This window comes from Schistocerca nitens, chromosome 9 (genome assembly GCF_023898315.1).
Source record: "Schistocerca nitens isolate TAMUIC-IGC-003100 chromosome 9, iqSchNite1.1, whole genome shotgun sequence".
In the NCBI taxonomy this organism is placed as follows: domain Eukaryota; kingdom Metazoa; phylum Arthropoda; class Insecta; order Orthoptera; family Acrididae; genus Schistocerca; species Schistocerca nitens.
The window spans coordinates 118223825-118244455 of record NC_064622.1 but is presented as its reverse complement, the minus strand read 5'-3'; positions in this window follow the sequence as shown (position 1 = coordinate 118244455).

Here is a 20631-nt window from a genome sequence, read left to right as displayed (position 1 = left end):
ATCAACACGTTTAGTTGTAGGTCGTGCATATTAACAGACACTACTATCTGTCTACACTTGTCCTCGACTGTTTCTTTATTTTCCCACAGTAAATCCTCGTCTATATCCAGGTCATTCCAGAAAAAACCATCCGGCTTTGATCCTAAATCCGGCTTATCTGGCGGCTTTTTCAGCCTCTGTTCACATACAGTTTTAATTTCAACACGTTTGTCCTGAGGTTTAGTCTGTAGCTTCGCCTCCAATACCGAAACCTTTTCCTGTAACTCGTCAACTAGTGAGTGTTGCTTAGCTATCAATTCACTAATTGTCACCATCGTTGATTCCTCTTTGGTCAGATTGATCTCATCAGCCAATCTACCTGGAGGAATGTGCCCAGTAGTATCTGCAATTACTTCCTCTGGATCTGCGCAACCCACACTGCTACCGTCCGACCGTATAACGTCAGCTCTAACCTCATACTCGCTGTAATCTACGTACTTTTCTACCAATCGTGTCGGGCTATCACTAAAATTTTCGTAATCTTTTTCCTTAATACTCTCGCAATGTTCAAACTGGAGTTTTGCGTCGGATGGGTCGGCTACTTCTACCACTATAACTTTCGGTAAGGTCTGCCGGTTAGGGCCAGAACTTTCCGTTACTACTTCAACATCCAACTCTTGCGGGACGAAACACGACGAATCTTGCTCGCGCTCCCCATTAACATCAACTATTTCTGGTAAAGTCTGCCGGTTAGGGCCAGAACTTTCTATCACTTCACAAACACTACCTTCCTGCGGGACGAGACGCGGCAAATCCTGCTCGCGCTCCCCATAAACACTTCTCCCATACAGGCCCCTATAATCTCTTAGTTCGTCGTATAAGCGACCGAACTGCCTTAATCAGACCTCATCCCTCTCTGCATCCCCTCGCTCGATGACGGACGTATTATCCGACATCTGATCTTCTCTCAACAATTGCGAATCATTCTTAAACTCAATCTCCAGTTCCGCTGTGGGTGTTACAGCTGCCACTTTATAATCAATTTCCGGAACACTACTTAAATTGTTCTCACTGACAGTGAATGTATTTTCTGCTACCGTGTCTACAGCTGATCTACTACTTGTGGGCGCACTCCTTTCTCCTAACACTGGCACACTCTCCCGCCGTTGATTATTCCATACGGAATTTTCATAACGACGACACCTCGGTTTTCTACTGTTATTGGGCCGCTAAAATTTCTCCACGCCCGGTCGGCCCCTCACCGGCGCGGCTAATGGTTTCCCTGTCTCGTCCCAGCAGATACGCTCCCCGGATACTGCTGAGGCGGCTGGTCACACCCTCTGGCGTTATTACTATTCTGCGAAGCCCGTATCACGTTAGTATGATACTGGTTTCTGTCATTCCTGTTATTATTTGCAGTGTACCGATTGTCATCACGGTCCGAACCACTGTTGTTATTGCTGCCGAGGTTGCGGTATGCATTATTCCCTTGGTTATCGTTGTTGTTGTTGTTGTTGTTGTTGTGGTACCCGTTGTTGTTACCACGGCCTCTACCACTATCGCGATTATTGCGCCAATTGTCCTCGTCCTCAACTCTTTCCAGGAAATCATTGATTGTCCTGTAATTGCTTCCTATATAGCGCTTTGTATCATCTGGAAGCTTCCTGTAGAGTTCCCAGACTATTTCGGATTCCGTGCGGCGATCACGCAAATATTCCAACTTGCGGATCCAGCCCTCACAAAACTCCTTCATCGAGCCACGCGAATTCGCATAGAAAGGCCTCGATACGACAAATTCGCGCCAGACACTTTGTTGTTTTTGCTCTGATCAGTATTCAGCCAGGAACAAATTTTTAAACTCGTCGAAAGTCAAGTTCGTGATGTTGAGGTTTAAGCCCCAACGCTTGGCATCACCAGCCAACACGTCAATAACCGCATTAATTTTTCTCTCATTAGTCAATGATCTGGGTAAAACTCTTCCACAATTTTTAATGAAAACCGTCGCGTGTATACCGCCTTTTTTCAAGGGGTCGAACCGCTCCTCTTTCGTCAACAATTCCGAACTATGTGCACAGATTGGCACATAGCTCTGTTTTTCGTGAAGTTTCTTTTCTAATTCCGACACTCTCGTAATTACTTGGCAAGTGGTTGTCGCAAGCGTTTACACTTCCCTCTTTTTCTCTTCGCAGGTATTAGCCTGCTTCCTCACTTTAGTATCTACTTCGGACACTAAAGCCTTTAAAGTTTCCACCTTCTGTTGATCCTCTTTTTCCACTAATTGAATTTGTTCCGTCACCTTATTCTCGATGATCGGAGCAACTGCTTCTCCTACACTTTTCTCGATTCTGCTAATTTCGGAATAAAAACGAGTATTTATGCTCGCAATTTCCGCCTGAACGCCTATCATTTCCTGTTTAAGATTACCGATTTTGGTATTAATCACAACAATATCTTCTTTGATTTTATCAACTTTTGTGTTAACAACTCCAACATTGTTGTTAACAACATTAATAGCTTTGTTCTGATTGTCTAGCTTCCGTTCAATTTTTTCAGACTGAGCTTCTTGCTTGGCAGACTGAGCTTCTTGCTTGGCAGCCTGAGCTTTGGTTCAAATGGTTCAAATGGCTCTGAGCACTATGGGACTCAACTGCTGTGGTTATCAGTCCCCTAGAACTTAGAACTACTTAAACCTAACTAACCTAAGGACATCACACACATCCATGCCCGAGGCAGGATTCGAACCTGCGACCGTAGCAGTCCCACGTTTCCGGACTGCGCGCCTAGAACCGCGAGACCACCGCGGCCGGCTGCCTGAGCTTTAATTTCTGCCGATTGACCCTTGATTTCATTAATCAAAACATTCATTAAATCAGTTAAATTCCCGGAAATTACCGGTTTTACTTCCGTAGTTGGTTCCTCTATATATGTTCCCCCGTATTCGTCATCAAGGGGTACACATTTGATTTTCGCTTCCGATTCCGAAACATTTTCTAAAGTTTGGAATTCCATTTCTGCTCTTTGATGCGTTTCGGCGGTCGCGTCTTTCATGCTAGCCGCTTGCCCCTGAACAATGGGTACCGCGGTGCGCGTTTCCCACTGTTCGACCGATTGTTCTGTATCCAAGTCTATCAAATTTTGGTAATTGTAGCCTTCACTCATTTTAGTAATTTTCAATATAAATGCCAAATCTCAAATCTAATTAGGATTCCTCCCATTACTTAATCTCGCTGACGTAACGACCTGTTCGTAACCAATACTTGCTACAAGATTTGCACCACACCAAATTCCTGTCCAGAACAACCTCAAATCGGAAGATTGTCCTGTCACCAGGTCGCCACGTGTATTATATTAATTTACGGAGAGTCTGTTTTCAGAGAACAGTTAAGACTTCTTTGGAAAATATTGTTTACCGACTCTTCTGTGACTTTGTCTCTAATTAGATTTATTATAACACTAGCATCGTCTGCAAAGGTACCGATTTTGCTCGTTGAACGTTAAGTGAAAAGTCATTCACATACATAAAAAAGACGGGTGGACCCAAAATTGATCGTTGTCGGTCTCGTTTTGTGATTTTTCCACAGCTACTAAAACTTTCCATCTTTCCGCCAACGTCTTCACTATCACACTACGTTTGGCAATCTGTTAACTATGATTCACACCAGCTGTGCGCAAAGCCATCAGTTCCATAAACTTCATTTTTTTTTTAAATCTACACAATCCAACGCCTTGTAAAGATCACAGAAAATACCAGCTTGCGATATATTCTTAGTTATTTATTTAAGTGAATGCATAAATAGCATTCTCAGTCCAGAAAAACTTTTGGAATTCAAACTGTGATATGCTAAGTGACTTGTTTCCACCTAAGTATGCGGCTACACATGAGTACACTACTCTCTCGAATACTTTAGAAAAAGATGTCAGTAAGTAAATTCGACGATAACTGTTTAAGTATGTCTTATCACCTTTCTTATGAACTGATTTAAAAATTGCATATTTCAAGCTGTCTGCAAAAATTCCCTGTGTCAGTGATGCATTGCATATATCACTAAGAACATTACTTAGTAAGCTGGAGTAACTTTCCAGAATTCTGGCTGAAATTCCATCAACTCCACATCAGCTTTTGTTTTTTAGAATTTTTTTATAATTATATTAATTTAAGTGAAGGATTCTGGTGCTACTTCTAATTGCTGAAAGTTCTGTGGAATGACGTTTTATTGTATTCTCTTGCTTTTTTCAAATGGTCCATTTAATCCTATATTTGCTGCTACTGTGTTTAGAAAGCTTTTGTTAAAAGTGCTTACAACTTGTGAATTATCGGTCACAGCGTCGTCATTTACTGGAATTATTACGGTATCTTGTACAATGGCTGTCCGCCCTGTCTTCACTTTGACAATGTCCCATATACTTTTAATCTTATGACATCCATTATTTATTTGTATCAGGACTGCACACTTCTGGACATTTTAATGACTCTCCTTGAAACACTACAGTACCTTCGTAGCATCTGAGTAATGTGGGATGTTGACTTACTCTGGCCTTTATAAAAATTCCCTTCTTTCTCTTACATGAGATTTTAATTCTCTTAGTTACCTACAGTTTACTTATTTTTTAATGGATCTTCTGGATAATTTTCTAGGAAAGCAACTTTCAAATATTTACACAAATTCACTATGGAATATATTTACTTTGATATTAGCATCTCTTTCTACAGATACTTCATCCCATACCAACCTCCTTTGACCAGCGTGAAGACTCACCAGAAGCAGCATGTCATTCGAGTTCCACTTTGAACTGTAGGTTTCCCTGGTGGGATAACTGGGAAAGGTTAGGAAAAAGCAAGTCACCGAAGTGACGCCAAATAGAAATACTCGAACCAAGCCACTGAACCACATGAAATAACAATTATTAGTATCATCTACATACTACATATCAAGTTATGTAAGTTCACAGGTTTTCGTCGCCGTTATCACTAACGTTAAAATCGTCTGGGACTAGCAATAGTCGACACAGGAAGATCCTGAGGAAGATCCCAGCAGAGGGGTCGAAACATCGATTACTTTGGAGGAAATACGACGCGGCCTAACACACCAGAAGATTTTAACTATAATACCCAATTATGTTTGTCCGGAACCCTTAGGGCGTGAGTCCTACTGGCACTTATCCAGCAACATTTTTATTTATTTTTTTAAGGAGTGATGAGTCAAAAATGGCACTTGGTGTACTGTATATCAATGTAACTGTAGATGAATGATTAATTACAAATCTACTAAAACGTGGAAACCGGCGTTTGTCTAAACCGTGACCGAATACAGCCAGAGGTGGAAAGCTCAATGAAAAGGTGACGAAGCAAAGAGCTAATCCAGAAGGGAGTATAGAGACAGAGGAGGGTGCTTGGCGAGAGAGAACCTAAATGCACCCTCGCGATTAATGCAGAGAAGTTGAAGGCATTTGCATCTCAGTCTAATTAATGCGAGAGAGATTGTCGACTTGGGAGAAGAATGGCAGCATGCCTTTCCCTACAATATCTTTCTCGGAAAGCACCCATTTGAAGGTAAAAGTAGCGCCGAGATCGCCTGCTTAAGGTAACAGATGGATATCATCCATCCCGTAAGAGCTCTGTATTTCCACCCCTGGCGCCTTCTCTGAGAAAACGTTTCAGAGATTAAGCGAACCATTAAGGAGAATATAAAGAAACAGAAAGGAGTTGGACGGTAGCCACATTACCGAAGTTGCCAAACTGGCGCCCTGTGATGCAAAACTTTTGTTCAAATAAGCAAAACGAATCAGTGTATTACCGACGTGCGGCATCATAACGTCAGATGCGTCAATTACAGTTTTTTTTTTCTATTCATTTTTACTGACTTACTTGTCTTGTAAGTACAGATCCGTCCATAACCTTTTATGTCTTTTAAGAGGGTGGATCCGTAAATGGTCTTACTCTGATAGCCAATACAACCGGAATGAAAACAATATATCTATAATTCTCTTGCGGTTTTGCATCGCAGCATATGTTTTAAAAAAGTTAGTGTGATGACTAAATTGATGACATATTTTTAGAATAAAAAAATGGTTCAAATGGCTCTGAGCACTATGGGACTTAACTTCTGAGGTCATTAGTCCCCTAGAAGGTATCGGCAAAAGTTTTGCCTGTACGGATGAAATCCGTTAACTTAGACGTTGAACCGCTGTAAGGATCCTTTGACAAACTTATATCTGAAAAGACTGAATTTGTTATTTTGATGTAAAAGCCAAAGATGATGCCCCTCACACGGCAATATCTATCTCGAGGAAGAATGGCAGCACTCTTTCTTAATTTATTGGCGCCAGGGACGTGCCCAAACAGCCATATCAAGTGTGGAATGTCAATTATGACGATACGAACGTGAGGCCAACGTAATATTCAGTTCTAGAGCGGAGAAAATCTCGTACTCGATCGGGAATCGAACCCGGGACCCTGTGATTAGCTACTCGCCGCACAGACCGTACAGCTGCCGAGGCGGACGAAGGGTAGGCCTTTGAGCTGCCATGTAAATTTTGGCACTATGAATAATCTTTCCACCAACAGCTAATATTGACAGCATTTCGGAATAAAGGGCTTATAACGAAGCATAAGACGCAAAACTTCTGTAAGTATAGTTGTCCTCTGATTTGCAAAGTGAAGTTTTATAGAACCGCTTTCCTTAGTCGTCATTGGTTATGTCATTCGAATAACTTAAAGTCCTTCATAACTCGTTCGTGAATGGAAATCGTGGATAATTAAATGATTTGTGAGTTAAAAATCTTGATGTGCAACTGACTATTTCTGCTGCGCTTGTTTGTAGAGTGGAGTTTGTAATGGTTCAAATGGCTCTGAGCACTATGGGACTTAACTTCTGAGATCATCAGTCCCCTATAACATAGAACTACTTAAACCTAACTAACCTAAGGACATCACACACATACATGCCCGAGGCAGGATTCGAACCTGCGGTCGTAGCGGTCGCGCGGTTCCAGACTGTAGCGCCTAGAACCGCTCGGCCACTCCGGCCGGCTTTTAGAACATTTAATTGTTTCTTGTCATTACTGCTTCCGGCCAGTTTCACTGATCATCAGATGGCTGCGTTACATTTTCGGTACGATCTGTTAATCAGCTATTGAATGTTTTTGCTAGCATGGTGCCAAAACATTCAACATCTAATTCTTGTAAACGCCATTCCATTATTCGGCATCTACCGTCTGGAGGTTTTTGTGGGAACGACCGTAAGATAAACAATTTTATTGTTAATGAGCATAAATTTTAATGATGAGAATGCATTCGGGTACACAATCAACACTCGATTCCTCCGAGCAAATTGGACTTTGGCGCTGAAACGTCTGAGTCGGCGAATGATGACCAGAACCTCACACGGGAACTTTCTGCAAAGTGCATCGGCATAAATTTTCAGGAAATTCCAAGTTTCACAATTCGCAATCAACATTTAACAAGCTAAATCTAGTGGCCATGCTGCAGTGGAGTATTTGACTGCCGTTCGGAAAAGTTTTCGTATCTGGTTAACGCAAGGTTAAATAATAGTCACTATCAACACTTTAATTTTTTATTTCCGAACCGTGCCCTTGCCTCATCATGCAAAATATTTTCTTCAACAATTTTACCTTCATTGTGTTCCGCTCTCCTCTTAGTGACAAAAGAATCTAAGGACACAGCCAGATGACAGGAAAACTGGGTAGTTGATCAATGAATATGTTCAAGCAACTATAACATTGCCTCCTATCCCCCCTCTGCCCACATTCGAGCTCAAAGACCACCCCCTTCGCGTGCTGATGCGTTGTCGTATAGTTAGCCGCTCAAACAGCGATTCTGGAAATGCGATTCTAGCTGTCGAACGTCCTCTTCCACAATCGGTTTTCGGTCCAATGTAAACGTCCACAGTTATTGAACCGTGCTTTGGTTGTCACGTTTCTACATACTTTCAAAAATGTTGGCTAATATGGACGTAGCGACTTTTTGTGCAGGGAAGGAGAAAAAGAAATATTAGAATGAGCGCGAAGTTATCCACCTACAATACATTTAATTGCAGAGAAGCGGCAGCCATTGTGCCAATTAAATGGGAAGTCGTAACACCGATTTCCAGAGACCATTCGTGTAAAACAACGGAACAGCCTAAAAACCGATATTTGATAAGGCTCATGACATTCATTGAAGCGGTAACATGTATACTCTAAGCGAGAGACGATTTTTGATAACGGGGTTTTCACTTCCGAAAGTTCCGTTTTACGTTAATGCATCAGGTGTATCGACCTCCACTTACCTACATGAGAAACGCATTACGTGTTAACTACGTTACACTAAATTACTCATGTGAAATGAATTACAAGGGCATTTCCATCTACATTCAACAAGTTCAGTCTGAGACAATTAACTGGTAACGTGACGGACGCTAAACTCCAGTCACCCTTCCTCTCTGATTTTTCCTTCTTTTAACAATTGTAAGTAGGCTGTTTAGGTTTTTTTATTGATAACGCCACCTCAGTATGAAAATCACCGGCTGTGCCGTGTGCAGTCTGTGGCTGCTTTGCATTGTTGTAATACTCAACCATTGTAGTGTTAGGCAGCTGGCTGTGAACAGCGCGTAGCGCTGGGCAGTTGGAGGTGAGCCGCCAGCAGTGGTGGATGTGGGGAGAGAGATGGCGGAGTTTTGTAATTTGTCATGATATCAAGGTAAATACATTGTTGGTTCTCTATTAATATCTTTTATTTGCTAACTATCCCTATGAGTAGTTAGTGCCTTCCATAGTTCGAATCTTTTATTTAGCTGGCAGTAGTGGCGCTCGCTGTATTGCAGTAGCTTGAGCAGCGAAGATTTTTGTGAGGTAAGTGATTTGTGAAAGAGATAGTTTAATGTTAGTCAGGGCCATTCTCTTGTAGAGAATTTTGAAAGTCAGATTGCGTTGCGCTAACAAAATATTGTGTGTTGAAAGTCAGATTGCGTTGCGCTAAAAAAATATTGTGTGTCAGGTTAAGCACAGTCGTGTATAATTATTCAAAGGGGAAGTTTCATATGTCGACCCTTAGCCTAGGATACCTCACTGGAATCTTCTGATTTTTTCTTGTAGTTTGTATAATTAGTGTAGATTTTGTTTATTGCTAGCGCGTAATTGTAGAGAGAATCTCCATTGTAGTTGTAGTTTTTCAGTGTTGTATAGTAAAATAGTTGTGGCATGCATGTAGATTTGCACCAAGTATTTCGCAGCTGCAATTAACTAGATATTATTTTCAGTGTTATGTTAATGTGTTCTCTTATTTTTGCTCTTCAAATTGTGTTTTTTCTGTGTTGTCGTGTGAAATACTGTGACAATAATGGCGTGTGAAAAGCGTAACACTAGGCTCCAAAGTAAATTGAGAAACGACAGCGAAGACGAAAGCAGTATGTTAGCGCCGCAGAGTAATGAATTAACTAATGTTAAAAGTAGTAATTTGGTAATTGCGCATAGGGAGATGGAGCGGGTTGCAAACAATGGTGTAGACAGCGAAACAATTAGAGAACAGGGAAGCATTATCGATCGATCGGTCGGCAATAGCTCGGCTCAGGAATCCGAAATGACACGAGACGATCTCACAAATACTGTAGATTCAGGTTTTGGATCCTCACCGTTTTCTCAAATAAGTCAAGACACATTTTCTGCTTGTCAAAATGTGAATGTTGCCGGTGAAAATGCACTGCCAAAAAGCATAGAGAAACAGATTCCAGACACTAATACATTATTATTGCAATTAATGCAACAAATGGAACAAAATCAGAGAGAAATGAAACAAATGGGACAAAATCTTCAAAAGTTAGACACAATGGAACAAAATCTTCAAAAGTTAGACACAGTGGAACAAAATCTTAAAAAGTTAGATACCACACTTGAACAAACACGTGAGGATTTAACTAATGAGTTACATCACATTGAATCGAAATGTCAAAAAGTCTGTAATGACATAAAAACACAAATTTGTGAACATTTCCAACCTATTTTTTCGCGGCATGAAAATGCACTACAGAATCACGAAGCAGCTTGCAAAAACCCAGGAAAACTTAAAAGACACAGCAGAAAAACACACTGAGGAAATAAGTACATTATCGGATAAAGTAGCCGAACTTTCAGATCAGTTCACTAACTTATCTACGAGGGTAGATGATGATCTGAATGACACAACACCTGTAGCCTTCACTGACACAGAAGAGTATGAACAAATTAGAAAATTCAAACAAAATCAAAATCAAATTAATACGCAACACCAAAGAGAAATCCGCGAAGTACAAGATCAGCTGACACAGGTAATACAAGAATTACGTATTTCAGAGGACACTCGCGCCCCAACACGGGAAGAGGGACATAGAAATACGGAACAACCACAAAATAATAACACAAGACACTTCGGAAATTATGAAAGAAATTGGCAAGGCACACCGAATTTTGAGATGGAACCGCCGACACGACGTAACAATGACCGGTATGCTACTCGCCGACACGATGATTTTGACTATAAGCTGTTCATTACTACACGTAAATTTAAAACATTTAAGAATTCTGCCAACGACATTCATCCACAAGCATGGCTCCATCAATTCTCTCATTGTTTTCCTCCCAACTGGTCGTTAGAACACAGATTAGAATTTATGTGTGGCTACTTAGAGAATGAACCAGCTGTAAGAATGCGATCGGTCATTCACGATTGCCACAGTGAAGGAGAATTTTACCATGCCTTCCTCTCCGCATACTGGTCTCAAGCCACACAAGACCGAGTAAAACATGGCATCATAATGATGAAACATTTCGAACAATCTGAATTCTCCAGTCTTGTGAAATATTTTGAAGACATGTTGCATAAGAATCAGTATCTTTCAAACCCATACAGCCCTTCAGAACTCATCCGCATTTGCTTAATGAAATTACCTGAACATTTACGGCATATTATTTTAGCAGGACGTTGTAAAGACGACATTGAAGCTTTTCAGGGACTGTTACAAGAACTGAAAATTGACACTGACAGTCGCGGGATGCGAAAACAGGAAAACAATCACTACAGGTCACATCCGTCACATCCGTCACAATTCCGTGACGACAGAAATAATAAATGGACACGACAAGGCTACTCTCACAACACAAATCGTGACCAAAACAGACACCACCCTTATGACAACCGTTGGCAGAATAATAGTTACAGAGAAAGATCGCATTTCCGTAGTAATGACTATGACAGAGACAATCATAGAAACAGACAATATGGGAACCAAAACAATTATTATTATCAAGGGTGGCAGAATGACTTCAGACGCGACGGTTCGGCGCGCAGTTGCGATTCCGGGAGAGATTCTCCACCACATGACCGACAAACAAGAAACTATGTAAACTACCGACATAACGACAGACCTGAATTGCATCAGAACTGGCGGGATTCTAACAGAGCTGGGCCCTCTCGGCAAGGCGAATTTGTGGAGGTTCGGTCTCCGAATCCCATTAGCGACGCGCGCCAGTGGAGAGACAGACAATGACCGGCACCGCAGGCAGACACCTGCGCCGGCTGGCTCCGAGAAAAATAACATAGCGCTAACCTTGAGAAAAAAAATTCCAGTATTCTTTACCGACGTATACTACTTGACAATTGCGTTAAAGTTGAAACTCTGCATACTAGGAAGAGCAAAGGTTTACACCACATTTCACACGTAAAACCGTTTATTGAGAGATAATGTGCTTTTTTAACTTGAGATTTTAATGCAACATTTTGGTTTATTTGAAAATACATTCTGAAATTAAAGTGCTTTCTGTGAGATACCAGATGACACAGAGGTTAGTTTATGTGACAGCTACACGATGTTATCACGACGCTACTAATGAGTGACAGTTTACAATGTTGCTTTTGAGGTGTTTCTGTTTTATATCTGCACAGTTTTTCTGAATTCTTCTGGAAAGTAAAACATGTTTTAGTAGTAACTTTTGTGGTATAGCAACAATGAGGCAGCCTTTTCCATAGCACAACAATACGTTACAGCACAGTACTTTCTTCATCACAACAATAAGCATAACTAAGATATCTATACGCAAAGCATTTCACTTTTGTGTATCATCAGGTAAGTACATTGACTTCTGCAGAACTTAGCTTTCGGAAGACGATAACTACGACACTGCCACAGAGATTATGTTGCAACAAGACGCACATTTAGCGCTACAGGACACGTATTTGAGTGATTAATTTTGTACTTAAAACATTTATTTTTAAAGATTTTTGAATTACAAAGAAAGTTTTCTGAGATATATTTCACTCCATTGCTGTAATCTGTAACACCTAAGGGTATAATTACATTAATCCTCAGGGGGGTACACGCTTACTTTGTGTATCATGTGTTTAGCACGCACAAGGAGCCCTAGCTAATATGGTATTTGCTTATACAACTTTACACATCGGTACCATATTTCTCCAACACAGTATTACACAGCTATCAGATCATTTAACTGAGAGAGACAAACATTTTTTTTACTACGTCAGTGACAGATGCTTACGTAATTACACAGTTGAATAACTTCACACTTATGAAATTGTATTTTGTTTGTACTTTGTAAACTGTTCATATTTTTTCAGAACCATTGTGATACTATGAGAGCTTTGAATGATATATTTGGTATGGGATCATGATTTTTAAAGTACGTTTGAGGCAGATGACACTTTTGACATGAGCAGAGAATTTTTTTAGGTTTTGAAACTATTGGAGGAAGCTACGACGATTTTGAGATTTGACTGAGGTGTTATGATGTTATTTTTTACGACGACGATGTGTATTATGTTGTTGAGGTATGTTTATGATTAATAAGCTAATGTTATATGAAGAATTTGATTATGCTATGTATCTAATGATGAAGTATTGAAGAAGCGTCGACGAATTTATATATGTGTAATAAGGTAAGGAATAATGAATAGTGATTAGGGCACTCTGATTTGTGGAAAAGGTTGTTGGAAACCAAGATCGTACTTTAAGAGTTATGAAATGTGTGTAAATGCGTGAATGTATCACAATGCCGACGAAAATTTTTTTGGACACTGCTATATCAATAAGATTTTGTTTCTACAGATTGGTAACGCAAATTCTCACCCTGTGAATTTTTGTAATATAAGACTGCCATTGTAGTGAAAACTGCTGTCGTAAATATTTCCGTACGAAAGTTAAGTGACCACCTGCACGTAATGCGTCGCGGGCACACAGCTGAGTCAGACGCCTGAAAAAAAAAAAAAAGGGCCATTATTGCGAGCGAGCCCTTTTTCAGCGGCACAGGTAAAAAAAAAAAAGGGAGGCCATTACCCTTCCTTTGTAGAGAGCATCGCAAAAACGACAGGGTCGAACTTGAAAACGATGAGAAACATTTCACGGCTATTGTCGTGCTAATTGAGAGAAATGCCATATGGCTAGTGAATGACGTTTCACGCCTTGCTTTGCCCATTTTGTTTAATATCTAGTTTCTAGCTGCACTGCAGCATTGGTAAAAATAAAATTTTATAGATGTATTAATGTAAATATTTTCTGTCTACAGATCGAGTAAATAAAAAAAAAAACGAAGGAGCATAAAAAAAAATATTTCACTTCACAGGAATTGCATACGGAATTTTCTTTTCAACTACTGGGTAATTTTTTTTGGTAGAATAACTTTTTGTGGTGCACCACTTTAATTACTTAGACATTAAGATGTGATTATACATTTCCCTTATCTGCATTGTTGTCTTTACTGTAATATTTTTCTGCTTGAGCGTTGTCATGTTTAGATATAATTTATTGCTTTTGCTTCTGCTGTTTGCCAGGCATAATGTTACTGAATTTGACTTTGTATTACGCTGTTAAGCCAGTTTTACTAATGATTATTTTATTGTTTGCTGCGCATTGCCTCATATTAGTTGTAATGTTGAATTGCTTGGTAATTTAGATTTACTGTAGCTTGCTTTGCCAGTTTGAAATTTTTGTCATTGATGTTGATTGTTTTATGTGATGCTGCATTGCCTCGTCCCTTGGTATATATATCTGAGCTCAGTAGATTTAAGTTAGCTTAAGAGGGGGTAGACTATATAAGAAACTAACTATGATGAATTGGAAGCAATGCATTGACAAGGTATATAAAAAAAAAAGATTTGGGCCTAAATGAGTATTGTACAATGAGCCATATTTATTTTGAAAGACTTATGGTTGGAATACAGAAAAGAGGTACAGATAGGACTTTTTGGGAATAATGATGAACACAGGGAGATCTCCAAGAACAAAAAAGGTTTTGTTCGCACAATACTGCAGTACCAAAAGTTACACTGAAAACGAACCCTATCCATTCCTTTTGTGTCAGCCCTCTATGTGTTTGTGTACCCTTGTGTATTTGTGTTTTTCCTGTCTTTATGTGTTTAGCTGATTAGAGCTATGTTGTAGAATTTTTCTAATACTATGTTATTTACTTGGTAAATTCTGTTTTGTTGCTCATATGTGGAGGTGATGTTTCAAAAGTTATTCTGATCTTTATGTAAGTACTCATGTCATTATTTTTGTAACACTGATGTATATGTTTATTTCTATTCTTTTGTAAAGCCCCTATTACTACGAATGTTATCTCTACTATTATGTTTTTAATGATGTTTTCTGTACCCTTGTAATTGTATTCTTATGTTATAAAATTGTAATTGACACCAGGTCATCAAATTAAGTAACTTGTAAGTTACATTTCACTGCACACATTTCTGTTGGTCATAGTATATGGACAATATGTGAGAAGTAGGGAGTGATAGTGTTTGCATGTGATTTAATGATTCAGCAAGGGACTGGATAACAGCATTGCTGGTTCTGAGGACAATTCCAAAAACTTTGTGAGTGCACAAGTGGTGGTTATGGACTTGCTACATTATCCGCAAGACTCTTCGATGGTGATTGTGCACCTGCACAGTCACAACAGATGGTTGCTGGCCATCTCTACAAGGACTACAGTGGGTCTGCACCTCTGGTGGCCCACCAGTACCGTCATTTCTACAAGGACTACAGTGGGTCTACATCTTTGATGATCCATCAATACCATTATTTCTACAAGGACTGCAGTGGGTCTGCGCCTCTGGTGGCCCACCAATACCATAATCTCTACCAGGACTACAGTGGGTCTGCTCTGTGATGACCTACCAAACGATATTCTTCAAAACTTCGATAGACTACGCTGTGGGTTTGCTCTGTTGTGGCCCATTACGTGTCAGCATGTCAAGAGTCAGCACTGTCTTTCCGTTGGAAGGACAACGATACTTCTTCAAGACTGCATGGAAATCCACTACGTCTATGTGCATTTTCTTTTACTGCTCAGACTTTGAGAAAAACACTGCAATGTGATGAATGATCAGGACTGTCTTTATGGACTGTGAGAAAATTTTAGCTTTTGACCAACATTGTATCAATAAGTGTGTGCATTTGATTTCTTAGTTATTGTAATTATGAAAAATTTTTTCAAATCTGTATTGGGCACTGCCCAACCCAATTTGTAAAATTTTTTGTGGGGAGCATGGGGGCTATGTAAGTAGGCTGTTTAGGTTTTTTTATTGATAACGCCACCCAGTATGAAAATCACCGGCTGTGCCGTGTGCAGTCTGTGGCTGCTTTGCATTGTTGTAATACTCAACCATTGTAGTGTTAGGCAGCTGGCTGTGAACAGCGCGTAGCGCTGGGCAGTTGGAGGTGAGCCGCCAGCAGTGGTGGATGTGGGGAGAGAGATGGCGGAGTTTTGTAATTTGTCATGATATCAAGGTAAATACATTGTTGGTTCTCTATTAATATCTTTTATTTGCTAACTATCCCTATGAGTAGTTAGTGCCTTCCATAGTTCGAATCTTTTATTTAGCTGGCAGTAGTGGCGCTCGCTGTATTGCAGTAGCTTGAGCAGCGAAGATTTTTGTGAGGTAAGTGATTTGTGAAAGAGATAGTTTAATGTTAGTCAGGGCCATTCTCTTGTAGAGAATTTTGAAAGTCAGATTGCGTTGCGCTAACAAAATATTGTGTGTTGAAAGTCAGATTGCGTTGCGCTAAAAAAATATTGTGTGTCAGGTTAAGCACAGTCGTGTATAATTATTCAAAGGGGAAGTTTCATACAATGAATTACCTGAATGACACGTATTCTAGTCCGAGTCTCTTTTTCTACCGTATTAAATGAAATTCAGGTATTATGGGATAGTCGAACTGAGTGGTGCTCCCAAGCGGGAAACACGTGAACTGCTGCAAAATGTTTCCGTGACGATCTGCAGCGAGTCATGTTCGTCCAGTGGCGGATACATATGGAGGCGCGCGGGGCATAGGGGAGCCCCCCCCCCCTCACCGGCTCCATCCTGCAGGGCTGACGGCATTGCCACCCACGCCGCCCCTATCAGTCAGCCCACACGCTATTCGATCGTTTCTTTCGTCAGTCGACTCGACTGAATCGAGTTATCGAGTTGTTGTACTTTACTATGTAGCACGCGCGTCCGCATCATAGTATTTTATACGTTTCTGTCTGGCACATAGACAGCTAACACGTACCTACGAGAGAAGTTGCGGCCATTCTAGTGATCTCGATACGCTGATTAAAAAGAAACTAATGGAAGAGATTCTTCAGTACAAGCAAACGAGCGTGAACGCCTTTAATGATCGTGATTCTGTTATGCAAGCGTTGTCTGTTTGTCCTAGATCTGACTATCCTACTTTGCACACGCTGTACAGAATATTTGCTTTTCTACCTGCATCTATTGCTACAGTAGAAAAAAGTTTTCAACATTGCGGCGTACAAAGACATAGGTGAGATCGACAATGAAGGAGGATCGACTTAATGGCTTAGCTCTGTTGAACACTCACCCTGGCATTGATTGTCCTATTGACGAAATAATTAACCAATTTGCCAGGAAGAATACGCGCATGGAATTCATCATTTAAGGAAGAGAACCACAATTGTAATATTTTTATACCATAAGATGGCATTTTCTTGTATATGTTGAGAGATTGCAGGGTTCTCTCACCTTTTGATACGGTGTCATGCTGCTTAATGTTCTTAGGGAAGATGATCTTTATTACTTGATTGGTATGTTTGATACTGAGCCGTAGTAAAGTTAGCTTTGAAAAGCGCGTCGCAGCGCGTAGCGTGAAGCAGTCGCCCTCCGTTTCCTAGCGGTGGCGCCTTTGTCGCAATTGAAGGCTTCAGTGTCTCCCTCTGTCCGGAAAGGGGAAAAGTGGGCGGTTCGTGTGGGCTTAAGAGGTCGCTGTATGGGCTCTCGTGGAGAGTTGGCAGTCGGGGCCTCAAGAAGCGACATCTCTGCCAGTGCTAAAGTGCGCGTCATTTATGTTGGCGGCCGAGTTTAGGTTCGTTCTGCGCATCTGATGTCACAAAACACAGTCTGCCAATGAACAGAGAACGACGTTGCCAGATCTCGTCTGCAGTGCAGAGCATGGATGAGTGTCTTCAGTTTTAGAAACGTTCAATCATAAATAAATAGAACAAAAGCAATGTCTTGATAGCAGACTATCTTTTATATAAAGTTTGGAAAAAGCATTCTTTATACCAATTGCTTCATATTCTATTAATTAATTAAACCAAACAAGAAATAAGACTCCTAATTCAGGCGATAGCAAGGAAAGGCGTTTGTATCAATCACACGAACCGCTTTTTCGCAATAAAGAACAGCGGTAATTGTTTATTTCCTATTGTACTTCGACGAAGAGTGAGTAATTCATAGTCATACCAACAGTGTTTGTCAGTACTTTGTGTGTCGTGTTAGAGTCTTCATGGGGCTATGTAGTCAGATGAGTTGGGATAGCGTAACGGTTAAGATGGTGGGCTTCTATCCGAAAGGTTAAGAGCTCAAACCTTGTGCAGAGCGTAATATTTTCATTATTTAAAAACAATATCGAAGTGCGTTACTTCACGAATTAAATTCGTTTGAATGCAATTTTTTTAAATTTCTAGTGCTTTGTCTCTTTATTTAAAATAAAGCCAAACGTGCTCAGTGTAAATAAAACTTTTGTTACAGTCGGGAAAGACGGAATATTTCTAAATATTACATTCAGCACCTATCTGGTACTTAAATTAAATGAGATATTGTTATACACAAAATTTTATATGAAATTTAGCTATCTTGTCCACATTTCATTCTCAACATTGTGGCAACTATAATTGACCATACGGAAAGTATATGCTACAGACTTTTACCTCTGCAAACTCTTCAAAATTTCGTACAAAGGTTTACTACATTTAATGCTGCACAATAACTGCGTTGAACGTCGAACCGAAATTAAGTCATTTATGGGAGGAAGGTATCGGTCAAGAAGATATGTAAAAATCTAATTTTTGGGCCAAATAGTTTTTGTGGAATCGAATGATAAGACTGTCAAAGCAGTCGGAACACGATGTGTCTGCACAGGCGAGCAGTGCAGTGACAAAATCGCGCACTGCGCGGAATGCGGGGAGCACGTCTCTGTAGCAGCGAAAGGGTTAATGAAGCCGTGGTGGCTTTTCTTCATGAACTGCGCGCTCCCCCCTAAACGTAAGTTTGCGAACTATACTATACTGCTTCTATTGGCGCGTGCGTCGTTTGCAACTGGCAACGCAGCAATCTCCCGCGTCCGGGCGGGCATGCGCGAGCCGCCAAGATAAAAGAATTGAACTATAGAGGGTCAGCACGCAGACCGCGGCATCAGCGTAAGCGACGCGAGCAGCGGCTCCGTGGAATAGGGCGTTAGCTGCTCGTCGCGAAAGGAATCTTCCTGAGCGTGGGTCCGCAAGGGGCCTAATCTGCGGTTCGGCCGTATGCTGTCGATCGGCGAGGTGGTTCTGAAAATCGGCGCGCCTTCCTGCGTCCGTCGAAACGGCTGGCAGCGGGCGGCTCGGCAGACCATTTGGGGGTGCTGTGTTGGTTCAGTCCTGGGAGTCGTAACGCATCGGAAATTGAGTATTGATTGCTAACAGATTTTATGAAGTTAAACTGAACTCATTTTACGTATTCTTGTTAATTATACCAGCCGTATATTTTGGGGGGTTTCCCGCCATTCATTCTCGTCTGCCCATCCGCGGGAAGATGGTAATATTAGAAACGGTGGTCCGTTTGTCCCCTTTTGAGGACGAAAGCGGGGGAGTCAGAGCAAATCTGTGGTTCGGATTGCTTTTTACCCCTCCCAGCTTACCTACGGGTTTATTCGACTGTTAGCCTCTGCCATGTCTGTGAAAGTCTAAGCCACCAATGACTGTACTATTTAAAATGCAAGGCACTAAGACCTGATCCATTCTCTCGCCTGCCATAACTAGTATTACTGGACTCACGTGTAAAAGGTACTTTAAGGGAGGAGAAAAATTCCTTTTGCCTGGTGGTAAGAACTAGTCAATTGCATAACGAAATCCTGCTCCAGCATGAGATTTTCACTCTGCAGCGGAGTGTGCGCTGATATGAAACTTCCTGGCAGATTAAAACTGTGTGCCCGACCGAGACTCGAACTCGGTACCTTTACCTTTCGTGGGCAAGTGCTCTACCATCTGAGCTACCGCAGCACGACTCATTCCAGCTACTCACAGTTTTACTTCTGCCAGTATCTCGTCTCCTACCTTCCAAACTTTACAGAAGCTCTCCTGCGAACCTTTCAGAACTAGCACTCCTTAAAGAAAGGATACTGTGGAGACATGGCTTAGCCACAGCCTGGGGGATGTTTCCAGAATGAGAATTTGCTCATCTGGAAGCTGTAACTTACATAAATTTGTTTTTGTGTCTATTTGGCTATAATCAAGCAAGGTTAATGTACAATGTAGTGGATTTTTTATGTTGTTTCTAGTCAGCAAAAACTGTTGTGTGTTTTTACAATTCAGTACCTTTTAAGGCTTTTACTCAACGTGCTTATGTGTTTTATTCAGGTAGTTGGTAATTAGTGTGTTTTGTTGCCATGCTAAAGTTTGCCATTTCATTACGAGTTGAAATTGTTGCCTTGAAAGGAGAATGTTGTACAAGTTCGCAAGTCCTACTTGGCGAGCGTGTAAGTTAACTGGCAGGAATTTGTAAAATTTGTTTTTTTATATATTTTGGAGATGTTAGTGTTATTAATTGTGAATGTTCCCCCGTGTGCATGACTCATGCGTTTTGGTTTTCCTATTTTGAGAACTTTTGTAAACAGGATTGTCTTTATATGTTGCAGACAAGTTAGATTCTGCGCCATTTAATGAATGGAGTGAAATTCACCTGTAATTTAGCTGAGCTTGAAATAGTATACAGTGTCGCATTGTATACATTAAATTGCTTACCTGTACTTGCCTTTTACTGGCGTGAAATTTTTTACAATAATTTAATAATTTAAGTCATTTTCTATCGTAAATTGTGACTTATTTGTTAAATTAATGTTGGTTTTTTAAAAAAACTATCTTAAAGTCTTGCGCCAAATTTAAATAAAGAGTGTTACTGAAAATTGTGTGTAATTTCGCTAGTATTAGCAGTAATTTTACGGTTCAGAAACGATGTGACTTCATTCATATGATGAAATGGTTGGCAGTAGTTGACGCTCTTGCTTGTGTGCTCTAATGAAGGAATAGTGGTAAACTTTTTTTTTTTTGGTCATCAGTCTACTGACTGGTTTGATGCGGCCCGCCACGAATTCCTTTCCTGTGCCAACCTCTTCACCTCAGAGTAGC